Source organism: Apium graveolens, chromosome 7 (assembly GCF_009905375.1).
Source record: "Apium graveolens cultivar Ventura chromosome 7, ASM990537v1, whole genome shotgun sequence".
In the NCBI taxonomy this organism is placed as follows: domain Eukaryota; kingdom Viridiplantae; phylum Streptophyta; class Magnoliopsida; order Apiales; family Apiaceae; genus Apium; species Apium graveolens.
This window is the reverse complement of record NC_133653.1, coordinates 220,771,713-220,784,762: the sequence shown is the minus strand read 5'-3', so window position 1 is coordinate 220,784,762 and position 13,050 is coordinate 220,771,713. Positions and strand designations below refer to the sequence as shown.

Here is a 13,050-nt window from a genome sequence, read left to right as displayed (position 1 = left end):
ATTTATTTTGAGGTGGTGACCATTTTGTTACGCACCAAGATAAATACTTGTAAAGGGTGTAAAGGCTTCTCCGCCTACTAAAGGAGCGAGTTTATTATAAGGGAAAATCCCGAGTCCGGGAGAGGAGCTCGGGGACTGGAGTAGGGTTGAGCGAATCTATTAGAGGTTGCACCATCGCGAACCAGAATTAAATCACCGTGTGGTATTTTCTTTCCTTGCACTTTATTTTTCTCACATATAAACTGCATAACCACTCGGTAGGGATAAAATATTTTTTAAAATGCCACAATAATTTTTAAATTGATAATTAAACTATTCAACCCCCTTCTAGCTTAAAATAGCCCTCTTACGGGACCTTACAATTGATATCAGAGCGGTGCTTTTTAACGTGTTTGTTAAGTGATTTACAGATTTACAGGCACAACAAAAAGTTATCCAGAATGGCGTATATTAATCCCGTTGGATGTGGTGAAGGTCTATCTAGCTCACGACCTCCTTTATTTGACGACACCAACTTTGCAACATGGAATACGAGGTTTCGCATATATGCTAGATCTCAATGAGTCAAAGTTTGGATGACTATCGAAGACGTTGTTCGCATTCCTACCAAAACTATCGATGACATCATCGTCGAAAAGAAGGTTAGTGAATACAACTTAGAGGAAGAAGCCACAATGAATATAGCCGCAAAGGCGGAAATGGTTCTCATAAGTGCGCTTGCAGAAAAAGAATATAAAAGAGTAAATAATTGCAAGTCGGCAAAAGAAATGTGGAACAAATTAGTGGTAACCTATGAAGGAACCACTGATATAAAAGATTCTCGGATAGATACATTGATCCAATAATACGAGAACTTTAAACTCCAAGAAGGAGAAAATATCATCGATATGGAAACAAGATTTACTCGTATTATCGATAAGTTATCTCAACTTGGAAAGAATTATATTCAAAATGAAAAGAATAGAAGAGTGCTCAAATCTCTACCTCCTAGTTGGAAGGTTAATGTCACTACTATAAAAGAGATGCACAACTTAAATGAGTTAAGATTGATTACCTATTCAGAAATCTTCGTGCTTATGAAGAAGATAATGTTCCCGAAAAGGTTGCTCCAAAAGTGGAGGATAAAAAGAAAAATGTGGCTCTAAAGGCCATATTAATTGATGAAGATGAAAACGACGAGGAGTTAAACGAGGAACTCCAAAATCTCGATGAGAGTGAAATTGCTCTACTCACGAGACAACTTCGTCGTGTGCTTCAAAGCAAAGCTCAAAGATACGGAAAAGGCTTACTTAAATCTAATAATCAACAAAGAGTTTTTAACTCTAACGGAAGGTCAAATTACTCTCAAAATTATTCTTCCAATTATAATAGTAATTATTCGTCAACGAGCTACAATAAAGGCAAAGGCAATTGATAAGTGGATTTTATATCCACTTGGAATGCTTTATTACAAGCTTAAATTGGTGTTTTGGACTCAAGTTGTTGGTATTTTGATGTGTTTTTGTGTTATTGCATTTCAGGTATTAGTTAAATGAAGAAAAGAGCTTTTAAAGGAAATATGATGAAAAGTGATCAGAATTTGAATCCAAGGCCATTGTCAAGTTGTAGAGAATCTCAATAGCTTCGCGTGGGCAGTTGAATCGCCTAATTCTGACGAGTAGAACTCAAGTTATGGCCAAAACAAGATTCATCAGAATATTTTTCCCAGTCAGTAGCTGAGCGCCCGCTCAGCAGAGCTGAGCGCCCGCTCAGCAGAGCTGAGCGCCCGCTCAGGAGAGCTGAGCGGCCGCTCAGGGCGTGGCTGATCGCTGATTTCGCTGAAAAAGCCTTTTTTGAGTAGAATTTGACGATTTTAAGGGTCCAGGTCCACTAGGGGCGTATATATACTTAAAAAAAAGGGTTTTCATCATCCGGGAAGATTAGGATACCAAGGAGAAGGCCTAGAAGCACATAACAACTCTGAAAAAGAAGATCTTGTTTTCAACTTGTGATTCTTTGAATTAGTTGTAACTTTGGATGCTCGTTTTCGTTCTTGTTGAACCTAGATCTCGTTTATTCGTACTTTGATTATTATTTAGTTTATTAAGACCTTGTTTATACCATGCTTTCATTGGAACCCATGGTGACAATGAGTTCGATTATGGGCTAATCTTTGTCATGGGATTCTAGCAGATTTACTTATGGATTTCAATAATTAATTGTTTCGATATCTTGGTGTGTGGTGATTGTATGATATCCTAGTATGGTTGTGCTTATTCGTCTTATGTGCGTAGCTAACATATAAGATAGCGTGTTAATCTCTATTGAAGTGACAGTGAATATAGAGGTTTAGAACTTGCCATGCTAGCATAGGTTCTTGTATGTGTATACATGATTCGTAGGTAACTCTAACCGTTTTACTTGCCCTATGTAATCAAGATAGATAGCTTGTGCTTAAACCGTTATGTTGTCAAATTCTATAGACATATAGGGTCTCAATATAATTGGTGCATATTCAGCTTCTATCTCTTTTGTGGATGTCTGGTAGAATGGTACTCGTGCAATGAAAGTTGGCGTTTATCAGTTTCGTGTTATCTGATTAGTGTCATCACCATCACATGCTAAGGTTAAGAACAATAAGGCTATTGAATGAAGTATTTAATGAAGTTAGGATCCCATGTTTGTCATATATAGTAATTCAACTTCAATTCTCTTAGTTAATGTTATTTAGTATAATCTCTTAGTTTAATAAAAACCCAATTTGTTATTTGTCTTAGCATTGAGCGATAACCACACATTGTTGCATAGGTGCATAAATTGAACTTAACCTAAACCAATCTTTGTGGGAACGAATCTGATTTATATCTTATACTACTTGCGAACGCGTATACTTGCGTGAATATTAGCGCGTGTTTTCGCCCTAACAAGTTTTTGGCGCCGCTACCGGGGACTCGGTGTTAATTTTTAGTTTATGTGCTTGTCATCAGTGGTCGTTAAAGTTCACTGACTCGGATTCTTTTACTTTCATGGTTTATTTGTTTGTGTTTCAGGTACTCATTACAATGGGAGATCCAGCAGCACGAACGAAAGCCTTGATGGATTTTTCTCAACCCAAGATCAATGATATTCAATCTAGCATTGTCCGGCCAGCTATCACAGCTAATACCTTTGAGATCAAGCCTGGCATAATTCAATGGGTACAGACTTCAGTCCAGTTTGGGGGTTCTCCAACGGAAGATCCCAATACACACATTAGGGATTTCATTGAAATATGTGACACCTTTAAGTTCAACGGTGTTTCTGAAGATGCTGTGAAGCTGAGACTGTTCCCATTCTCTCTGAAGGACAAGGCTAAGAGCTGGTTACACTCTCTACCAGCTGGTTCGATTACTACTTGGGAAGATCTTGCTCAGAAGTTTCTTACTAAATTCTTCCCTATGGCGAAGACAACTGCACTCAGGAATGCTATTACTCAATTTGCGCAGCAAATGGGAGAATCGCTAAGTGAAGCTTGGGAGCGCTACAAGGAGATGCTTAGGAAGTGTCCTCATCATGGAATTCCTGATTGGATGATCATCACTTGTTTTTACAATGGGTTGGGAGCACAGTCCAGACCCATGCTCGATGCAGCATCAGGCGGAGCATTATGGGCAAAGAGCTATAAGGAAGCTTATGATCTAATTGAACTGATGGCTGCTAATGAATATCAGTATCTAACCCAGAGATATCCACAGGGCAAGGTAGCAGGAGTTCTTGAAGTGGATACAGCTATAGCTATCACTGCTCAACTAAAGGCGTTGTCTATGAAGATCGATTCTCTGGCTAACTATGGTGTTAAGCAGATAATTAGTGTTTGTGAGCTGTGTGCAGGTCCGCATGCGACAGAACAATGCGCTATATCTAGCGACTCAGCTCAGTTTGTGAGCAACTTTCAGAGATCGCAACAACCAGTTCCAAACACTTATCATCCTGACAACTGGAATCATCCTAACTTCAGCTGGAGCAACAATCAGAATGTGATGCAACAGCCATTCCAGCCGTTTGGAAATAAGCTGTTCAACTCTCTTGGTTTTCAACAACAAACTCATGATGGAGGTCTATCTTCGAATGAAAAATCTGAATTAGAGGAGTTGAGGCTTATATGCAAAAACCAGGCTCTTATATGCCAAAGCCAAGCTGTTTCTATCAAGACTTTGGAGAACCAAATAGGGCAAATTGCTAATCCCTTATTGAATCGACCACCAGGAACGCTTCCTAGTGATACAGAAGCCAATCCAGGAAAGAGGGAAGTTGAAGAACATGTGAACGCCATCACCTTAAGGTCTGGAAAGGTCGCAAGCCCCCAAATTCAGCAAGACGAAGAGCCTGAAAAATCTCAAGATTCAAAAAATGCAGTTGTGACTGAAGAAGATGTGTAGAAGGAAGTAGAGGTGGAACCGAGGAAGACTACTGTGGAACACACTCCTCCTGAGGGTAATACAGGGGAGAAACAGATTTATCCTCCACCTCCTTTTCCTAAAAGGCTGCAGAAGAAAAAGCTGGATAAGCAGTTTGAGAAGTTTCTGGAGGTGTTCAAGAAACTTCATATCAACATACCTTTCGCTGAAGCTCTTGAACAGATGCCTAGCTATGCGAGGTTTATGAAAGGTATTCTCTCTCGGAAAGTGAAGCTCGATGACTTAGAGACCGTTGCTCTAACGGAGGAATGCAGTGCTGTGCTGCAACAGAAGTTGCCTCCGAAGCTTAAAGATCCTGGAAGCTTCACTATTCCTTGCACCATCGAAAACTTGTCGTTCGACAAGTGTTTATGTGATTTAGGAGTTAGCATCAATCTGATGCCCTTATTTATCTTCAAGAAGCTTGGTCTGCCTGAGCCGAAACCAACATACATGTCATTGCAACTAGCTGACCGTTCCATCGCTTATCCACGAGGTATAGTGGAGGATGTCTTGGTCAAGGTGGATAAACTCTTCTTCCCTGCTGACTTTGTAATTCTTGATTTCGAGGAAGATAAGAAGATTCCCATTATCTTAGGAAGACCATTCTTGGCTACAGGCCGAACTATGATCGATGTGCAAAAAGGAGAGCTTACGATGAAGGTTCATGATCAGAAGGTCACTTTCAATGTGTTCAAGGAAATAAAATTACCCACATCTAAAGAGGAGTGCTTTTAAGTAGAGCAAATTCAGGGTTTGAATGCACCTCTGTGGAAGAGGAAGTTGGATGTGCCATTCGATTCTCTTGGGTTAGCAGAGCTGAAAATTTCTCAGGATCGTCTCAAGTCGTCTATTGAAGATGCTCCTACACTTGAGCTCAACCCACTACCAAATCACTTGAGTTATTCATTCTTAGGTGCACCCCCTGACAAGGGGTTGGGATATATCTTTGATGATGTAGAGGGTAGCCGAACGGATCCTCCAGTGCCTATAGAGGGTTCTTCTCATGTGTAGCAGGTAGTTGATAGGACTGGTGTTGGTGACGAGCAGTACAGGCGAGTAATTAGGCGTATAGAGGCCATGCACGACATTCACCGTCATTTTGCTGAAGATTTGACACATGCTTTCGGTACTATTTTCCGAGACACTAGTGGCGAGGTTGATTGGCCACCTGATCCTCCACCCGACGAGGGTGAATCTCCCGCTAATTAGGTATGCCTGAAATCCTTATTATTGCTTTCAATGAGGACATTGAAAATTTTAAGTTTGGGGGTGATAATGTAAGGATTAGTAGTGTGTGTCCATATAGATTCATATAGATTTATGTTGCATGTTTAGTTGTAGTTCATTCATATTTTTGTATGATTGTTCATTTAGGACATATTTGTTTATTTTTTTGTAATTTCATATAGTTGCATTTGCATGCATATTTAGCATGATCCCTTAAGATGAACTATGATATTTGATAAGTTGATGTTGATTTCAGTGTGGTGATGACGAATAGAGGGATGTTTAAGTCTTAATGAATTGATTTGCATGCCAGAAATAAATATTTTCACAAAGTCTTATAGGGTTGCTTTTGATCTAGATCATGATCATACTTGTTTGTTGTTGAGATTTAATCACTTGGTTATATTTAGAATTTGTGATATTCTCGTAATGACGTAAAAACACTGATTTTTTTTATCTGGAGAAAAACTTGGATTTCATTGCTAGTTGTTGTAAGGCTAGGTGTCAAATGGCTAGTAGCCGGCTCATATTTTTATGAGTAGTCTAGGGTTGAATGAGATGGAGCGAAACGCACTCATTCAGAAATTGTTGAAAAAAAAAGAAAAAAAAGAAAAAAGAGAAAAAAAAGAAAGAAAAAAAGTATGTGTTTATGCATAATTGATCAAGAGTGAGCTCTTTAATACTCGAGTTATTAAGTTCTAGGGGACTTTGTGCCTAGTGACCTAAGTCTTTTATAGTCTGGGATCCGCTAACCTAACGCTCGCTACCTGGGTATTATTGTATAAGTCTTTTGGGACCTCATTCATTGCACGATCAAATAAGCATCTTTGCTATGTGTTCAATAATAGTGTGAATCCTTGTATAACTCTAGTAGAAAGGAGGTGTTGTGAGTCATAATGTGTTTATTGTCTATTCTGTATATAAACTTTTGATTATTTCGATGATAGATAAGTTATGGTTATTGATCTAGTATCGAGAGTATATCTGTTAAGCATCCACGCACGCACGTTTCTGGTTTGTGAGTTGGTTTGTGGGATTTATTCGAACTCTGTTTCAAGTTATTGTATTCTTAGAGGCATTGGTTTATTCATTTGGTTATGATTATTCTTAGGGGATCGATTGCATTGTCATTTAGTTGCATTCACGTAGTTGCATTCATGCATTAGGTTTGTTTTGTAGTTTTGAGTCTGTTTATGCTTGAGGACAAGCATCGATTCAAGTTTGGGGGTGTGATAAGTGGATTTTATATCCACTTGGAATGCTTTATTACAAGCTTAAATTGGTGTTTTGGACTCAAGTTATTGGTATTTTGATGTGTTTTTGTGTTATTGCATTTCAGGTATTAGTTAAATGAAGAAAAGAGCTTTTAAAGGAAATATGATGAAAAGTGATCAGAATTGGAATCCAAGGCCATTGTCAAGTTGTAGAGAATCTCAATAGCTTCGCGTGGGCAGTTGAATCGCCTAATTCTGACGAGTAGAACTCAAGTTATGGCCAAAACAAGATTCATCAGAATATTTTTCCCAGTCAGTAGCTGAGCGCCCGCTCAGCAGAGCTGAGCGCCCGCTCAGCAGAGCGGCTGGTCGCTGATTTCGCTGAAAAGGCTTTTTTGAGTAGAATTTGACGATTTAAAGGGTCCAGGTCCACTAGGGGCGTATATATACTTAAAAAAAGGGTTTTCATCATCCGGGAAGATTGGGATACCAAGGAGAAGGCCTAGAAGCACATAACAACTCTGAAAAAGAAGATCTTGTTTTCAACTTGTGATTCTTTGAATTAGTTGTAACTTTAGATGCTCGTTTTCGTTCTTGTTGAACCTAGATCTCGTTTATTCGTACTTTGATTATTATTTAGTTTATTAAGACCTTGTTTATACCATGCTTTCATTGGAACCCATGGTGACGATGAGTTCGATTATGGGCTAATCGTTGTCATGGGATTCTAGCGGATTTACTTATGGATTTCAATAATTAATTGTTTTGATATCTTGGTGTGTGGTGATTGTATGATATCCTAGTATGGTTGTGCTTATTCGTCTTATGTGCGTAGCTAACATATAAGATAGCGTGTTAATCTCTATTGAAGCGACAATGAATATAGAGGTTTAGAACTTGCCATGGTAGCATAGGTTCTTGTATGTGTATACATGATTCGTAGGTAACTCTAACCGTTTTACTTGCCCTATGTAATCAAGATAGATAGCTTGTGCTTAAACCGTTATGTTGTCAAATTCTATAGACATATAGGGTCTCAATATAATTGGTGCCTATTCAGCTTCTATCTCTTTTGTGGATGTCTGGTAGAATAGTACTCGTGCAATGAAAGTTGGCGTTTATCAGTTTCGTGTTATCTGATTAGTGTCATCACCATCACATGCTAAGGTTAAGAACAATAAGGCTATTGAATGAAGTATTTAATGAAGTTAGGATCCCATGTTTGTCATATATAGTAATTCAACTTCAATTCTCTTAGTTAATGTTATTTAGTATAATCTCTTAGTTTAATAAAAACCCAATTTGTTATTTGTCTTAGCATTGAGCGATAACCATACATTGTTGTATAGGTGCATAAATTGAACTTAACCTAAACCAGTCTCTGTGGGAACGAATCTGATTTATATCTTATTCTACTTGCGAACGTGTATACTTGCGTGAATATTAGCGCGTGTTTTCGCCCTAACAAGTTTTTGGCGCCGCTGCTGGGGACTCGGTGTTAATTTTTAGTTTATGTGCTTGTCATCAGTGGTCGTTAAAGTTCACTGACTCGGATTCTTTTACTTTCACGGTTTATTTGTTTGTGTTTCAGGTACTCATTACAATGGGAGATCCAGCAGCACGAACGAAAGCCTTGATGGATTTTTCTCAACCCAAGATCAATGACATTCAATCTAGCATTGTCCGGCCAGCTATCACAGCTAATACCTTTGAGATCAAGCCTGACATAATTCAATGGGTACAGACTTTAGTCCAGTTTGGGGGTTCTCCAACGGAAGATCCAAATACACACATTAGGGATTTCATTGAAATATGTGACACCTTCAAGTTCAACGGTGTTTCTGAAGATGCTGTGAAGCTGAGATTGTTCCCATTATCTCTGAAGGACAAGGCTAAGAGCTGGTTACACTCTCTACCAGCTGGTTCGATTACTACTTGGGAAGATCTTGCTCAGAAGTTTCTTACTAAATTCTTCCCTATGGCGAAGACAGCTGCACTCAGGAATGCTATTACTCAATTTACGCAGCAAACGGGAGAATCGCTAAGTGAAGCTTGGGAGCGCTACAAGAATATGCTTAGGAAGTGTCCTCATCATGGAATTCCTGATTGGATGATCATCACTTGTTTTTACAATGGGTTGGGAGCACAGTCCAGACCCATGCTTGATGCAGCATCAGGCGGAGCATTATGGGCAAAGAGCTATAAGGAAGCTTATGATCTAATTGAACTGATGGCTGCTAATGAATATCAGTATCCAACCCAGAGATATCCACAGGGCAAGGTAGCAGGAGTTCTTGAAGTGGATACAGCTACAGCTATCACTGCTCAACTAAAGGCGTTGTCTATGAAGATCGATTCTCTGGCTAACTATGGTGTTAAGCAGATAATTAGTGTTTGTGAGCTGTGTGCAGGTCCGCATGCGACAGAACAATGCGCTATATCTAGCGACTCAGCTCAGTTTGTGAGCAACTTTCAGAGATCGCAACAACCAGTTCCAAACACTTATCATCCGGACAACTGGAATCATCCTAACTTTAGCTGGAGCAACAATCAGAATGTGATGCAACAGCCGTTCCAGCCATTTGGAAATAAGCTGTTCAACTCTCTTGGTTTTCAACAACAAACTCATGATGCAGATCTATCTTCGAATGAAAAATCTGAATTAGAGGAGTTGAGGCTTATATGCAAAAATCAGGCTCTTATATGCCAAAGCCAGGCTGTTTCTATCAAGACTCTGGAGAACCAAATAGGGCAAATTGCTAATGCCTTATTGAATCGACCACCAGGAACGCTTCCTAGTGATACAGAAGCCAATCCAGGAAAGAGGGAAGTTGAAGAACATGTGAACACCATCACCTTAAGGTCTGGAAAGGTCGCAAGCCCCCAAATTCAGCAAGACGAAGAGCCTGAAAAATCTCAAGATTCAGAAAATGCAATTGTGGCTGAAGAAGATGTGCAGAAGGAAGTAGAGGTGGAACCAAGGAAGACTACTGTGGAACACACTCCTCCTGAGGGTAATACAGGGGAGAAACAGATTTATCCTCCACCTCCTTTTCCTAAAAGGCTGCAGAAGAAAAAGCTGGATAAGCAGTTTGAGAAGTTTCTGGAGGTGTTCAAGAAACTTCATATCAACATACCTTTCGCTGAAGCATTGAACAGATGCCTAGCTATGCGAGGTTTATGAAAGGTATTCTCTCTCGGAAAGTGAAGCTCGATGACTTAGAGACCGTTGCTCTAACGGAGGAATGCAGTGCTGTGCTGCAACAGAAGTTGCCTCCGAAGCTTAAAGATCCTGGAAGCTTCACTATTCCTTGCACAATCGGAAACTTGTCGTTCGACAAGTGTTTATGTGATTTAGGAGCTAGCATCAATCTGATGTACTAACCCCAGGATCCTCAAGACAAAGGGGTACCTATAAATTTAACTAATCATGTATATAGGTTTATCTTGCCGCGAAACAAGACATATGGTACCTTGATAGTGGATGTTCAAGACATATGACCGGTAATAAGTCACTTTTGAACAACATTAAAAGGGTTACCGCGGGGAGCGTAATATTTGGTGATAGTAATAAAGGAAACATTGGCGGCATCGGAGATATCGGAAATGGGAAAGTTAAAATTTCCGACGTTCAATTGTTCACCGGGTTAAGGTACAATCTTCTCTCAATTAGTCAATTATACGACGATGATTACAAGGTAATTTTCTACACTACTCATTATTCTATATTAGATAAATTTGGAAAGTTGGTTCTCATTTGCCCTAGAAGTAAAAATATTTATACATGTGACATGAGCAAGTAAGTGAACGTGTGCCTAATCACTATAAATGATGATCCATGGCTATGGCATCGAAGATTAGGACATGCCAACATAAAGTTGATAAATAATATATCAACTAAAGACCATGTCTGAGGTATACCAAAACTAAACTATCATAAAAATCATAATTGTGAAGCTTGCGAAGTTGGTAAACAAATTCGAGCTTCTCACAAAGCAAAGTTTATGGTATCTACCCCGAGACCTCTCGAGCTACTACATATGGATCTTATTTGTAATATTCGGGATATATCGTGTAATTATTTTTGCTATTAAATAATTATTATATGTGTTCTGTATCTATTCTGTGAATTATTTGTTAAATGTTAAATGTGTTTGGATGTTCAAAAATATTATTAATTGAGTATTTTAATTTTTATATGTCCAAAATAAAATATAGATAATTGTCATATCTTCCTAATTATTTTTATGTTGATTTATGAATTTATAGAAATCATATGAATTTTATAAAATCTTTTTCCGGGTATTTAAAATCTATTTTATAAAAACGGGAACCAACCGACGTCATCCGTTGTTACGTTTCTAGAACCCGAAACCGAAACTCTTCCGAGAACTCCTTACTAACCTAATTGTAATATTTCGAGCATTTTCCATGTTTCGACTTTTTCGATCCGGCGTACGGTTTGTCCTGTGCGGGTCCTGGCGCAACATTTTCGATACAATATTTGTTTCGGTAAATCAATAAAACTCGTATTTTCGATAAACGAGAGCTTTTTATTAAACTATCACAATTATCATCTCGTAATACGTGTAACCAGGCGCTGAGACCAAGACCGCAGTACAAATTGTACTGATTTGGATAATTATCCCGAAAACCGATACCGTTTGGATCAGTTCTTATAAATAAACGTATCGTTTTATTTCCGGAATGATCCAACGAGATACTAATTTTCTTTAATTATAAATAGTCTTTTCCCGTATTTTATTTCGTATCAAAATCATTTGTAGCCAGTAATTATATAAATCTCCAGAAAAAATCCTTATATTCATAAACCCTTCTGAAAATCAAACCACAAATTGAAGGTGTTATTGATCTCCGTTTGGAACGCTCGAGTAACCAAAACAGAGGTTTTAAGGTGTCTTTCAGTTTCTTCAAGTTTCAGAACTGCAGAAATCAAGGTTATTTTTCTATATTTTTATTTAATTTCAAATTATTTTTATTAAAAATATGAATTTTTGTTCGGATGATTGTTTGTATGATTTGATGATTGCATGTTATAGAGCTTGTTTTCCTGATGATTTTCATATGTCATACGTCTGATTTGGAGTTCAATAACATGCTCAAAAGTGGGTTTAATTCTCGAATTTTAAAATTAGGGTTTATAACATGCTCAAAATATGCATGTTTTCAATTGAAATTTGGGGTTTTTTGATTTAGGGGTTATTAGCTGTTGATTTATAGTGGATTGTGTTCCTTATGAAATTTGCAATCGATTGGTATATAGCTCGTTAACAGAGGATGTCTGAATCGAAGGGAGTTGTGTTTTGAAGTTTTCGATGTTTCGCCGGAAACCGGCGATGTTCTTGGCCATTTTCCGGCCAGGACAGGGATGATTGATGTGTTTTGATTTCATGTACAAGTTGTTGGTAGCCTGTAGTTTAATTCTGGATAGTTTGGTGGCCTGAGGTGGCCGGAATCGTGTTCTCCGGCCACACTCCGGCGAGTCGACGGCGGGGGTTTGCAAAATTGCAAACATGCCCCTGGACTTTTGGGGAAGAAACAGTTTAGTCCCCCAGGTTTCCAGAGTTTGCATATTTTGGATTCCTGTTTATAAATTATTTAAAAATCATATTTCCTATTTATTTTAATTATAAAAATTCGTTTTTAATTTTTAAAAATTCCAAAAATTATTATTTTAATTACAAAAATTATTTTTAATTCAAAAATAAATTTGAATTAATTAGTTAATCAATTTCAGTTAATTTTTAATTGATTAATTAGTCAATAAATCCGAAAATTAATTGATTAATTGATTTAATTAATTATTAATTGATTTTAATTAATTATTAATTAGATTTAATTATTTAAAAATGATTTAAAAATTCCAAAAAATAGTTTGGAGCTTTAAAATATTATTTTAAATTATTTTCAAAGCTCGATAATCATTATAAAATTGTTTTGAAGCCAGATTTGGCCAACCGAACCCTGTTTATTACTCCGAAATTGATCCAACGACCCATTTTAATTCCTAAAAATGTTTTAAAAATCATTTTAAATACCCGAAAGCTTATTTATGACCCGAGACTCCATTATAAATGATATATCATTGATTATTTGACGTGTTATGTGCTATATGTGACTTGTTGGTTAACCGTTGGTCTATATATTCGATGTTTACTTGTTTGTAGTAT

The 13,050-nt window shown here is 37.7% G+C and overlaps 2 non-coding genes across 2 annotated transcripts; both read right to left on the bottom strand.

Moving 5' to 3' along the window:
* Window positions 1-3,431: 3,431 nt before the first annotated feature.
* LOC141675529 (small nucleolar RNA R71) lies at window positions 3,432-3,538 on the bottom strand. Its single transcript, XR_012556177.1, has one exon. It is a non-coding gene; the product is annotated as a small nucleolar RNA R71 (small nucleolar RNA).
* A 5,314-nt stretch (window positions 3,539-8,852) lies between these two features.
* Window positions 8,853-8,959, bottom strand: LOC141675587 (small nucleolar RNA R71). Its single transcript, XR_012556232.1, has one exon. It is a non-coding gene; the product is annotated as a small nucleolar RNA R71 (small nucleolar RNA).
* Between the last annotated feature and the right edge of the window lie 4,091 nt (window positions 8,960-13,050).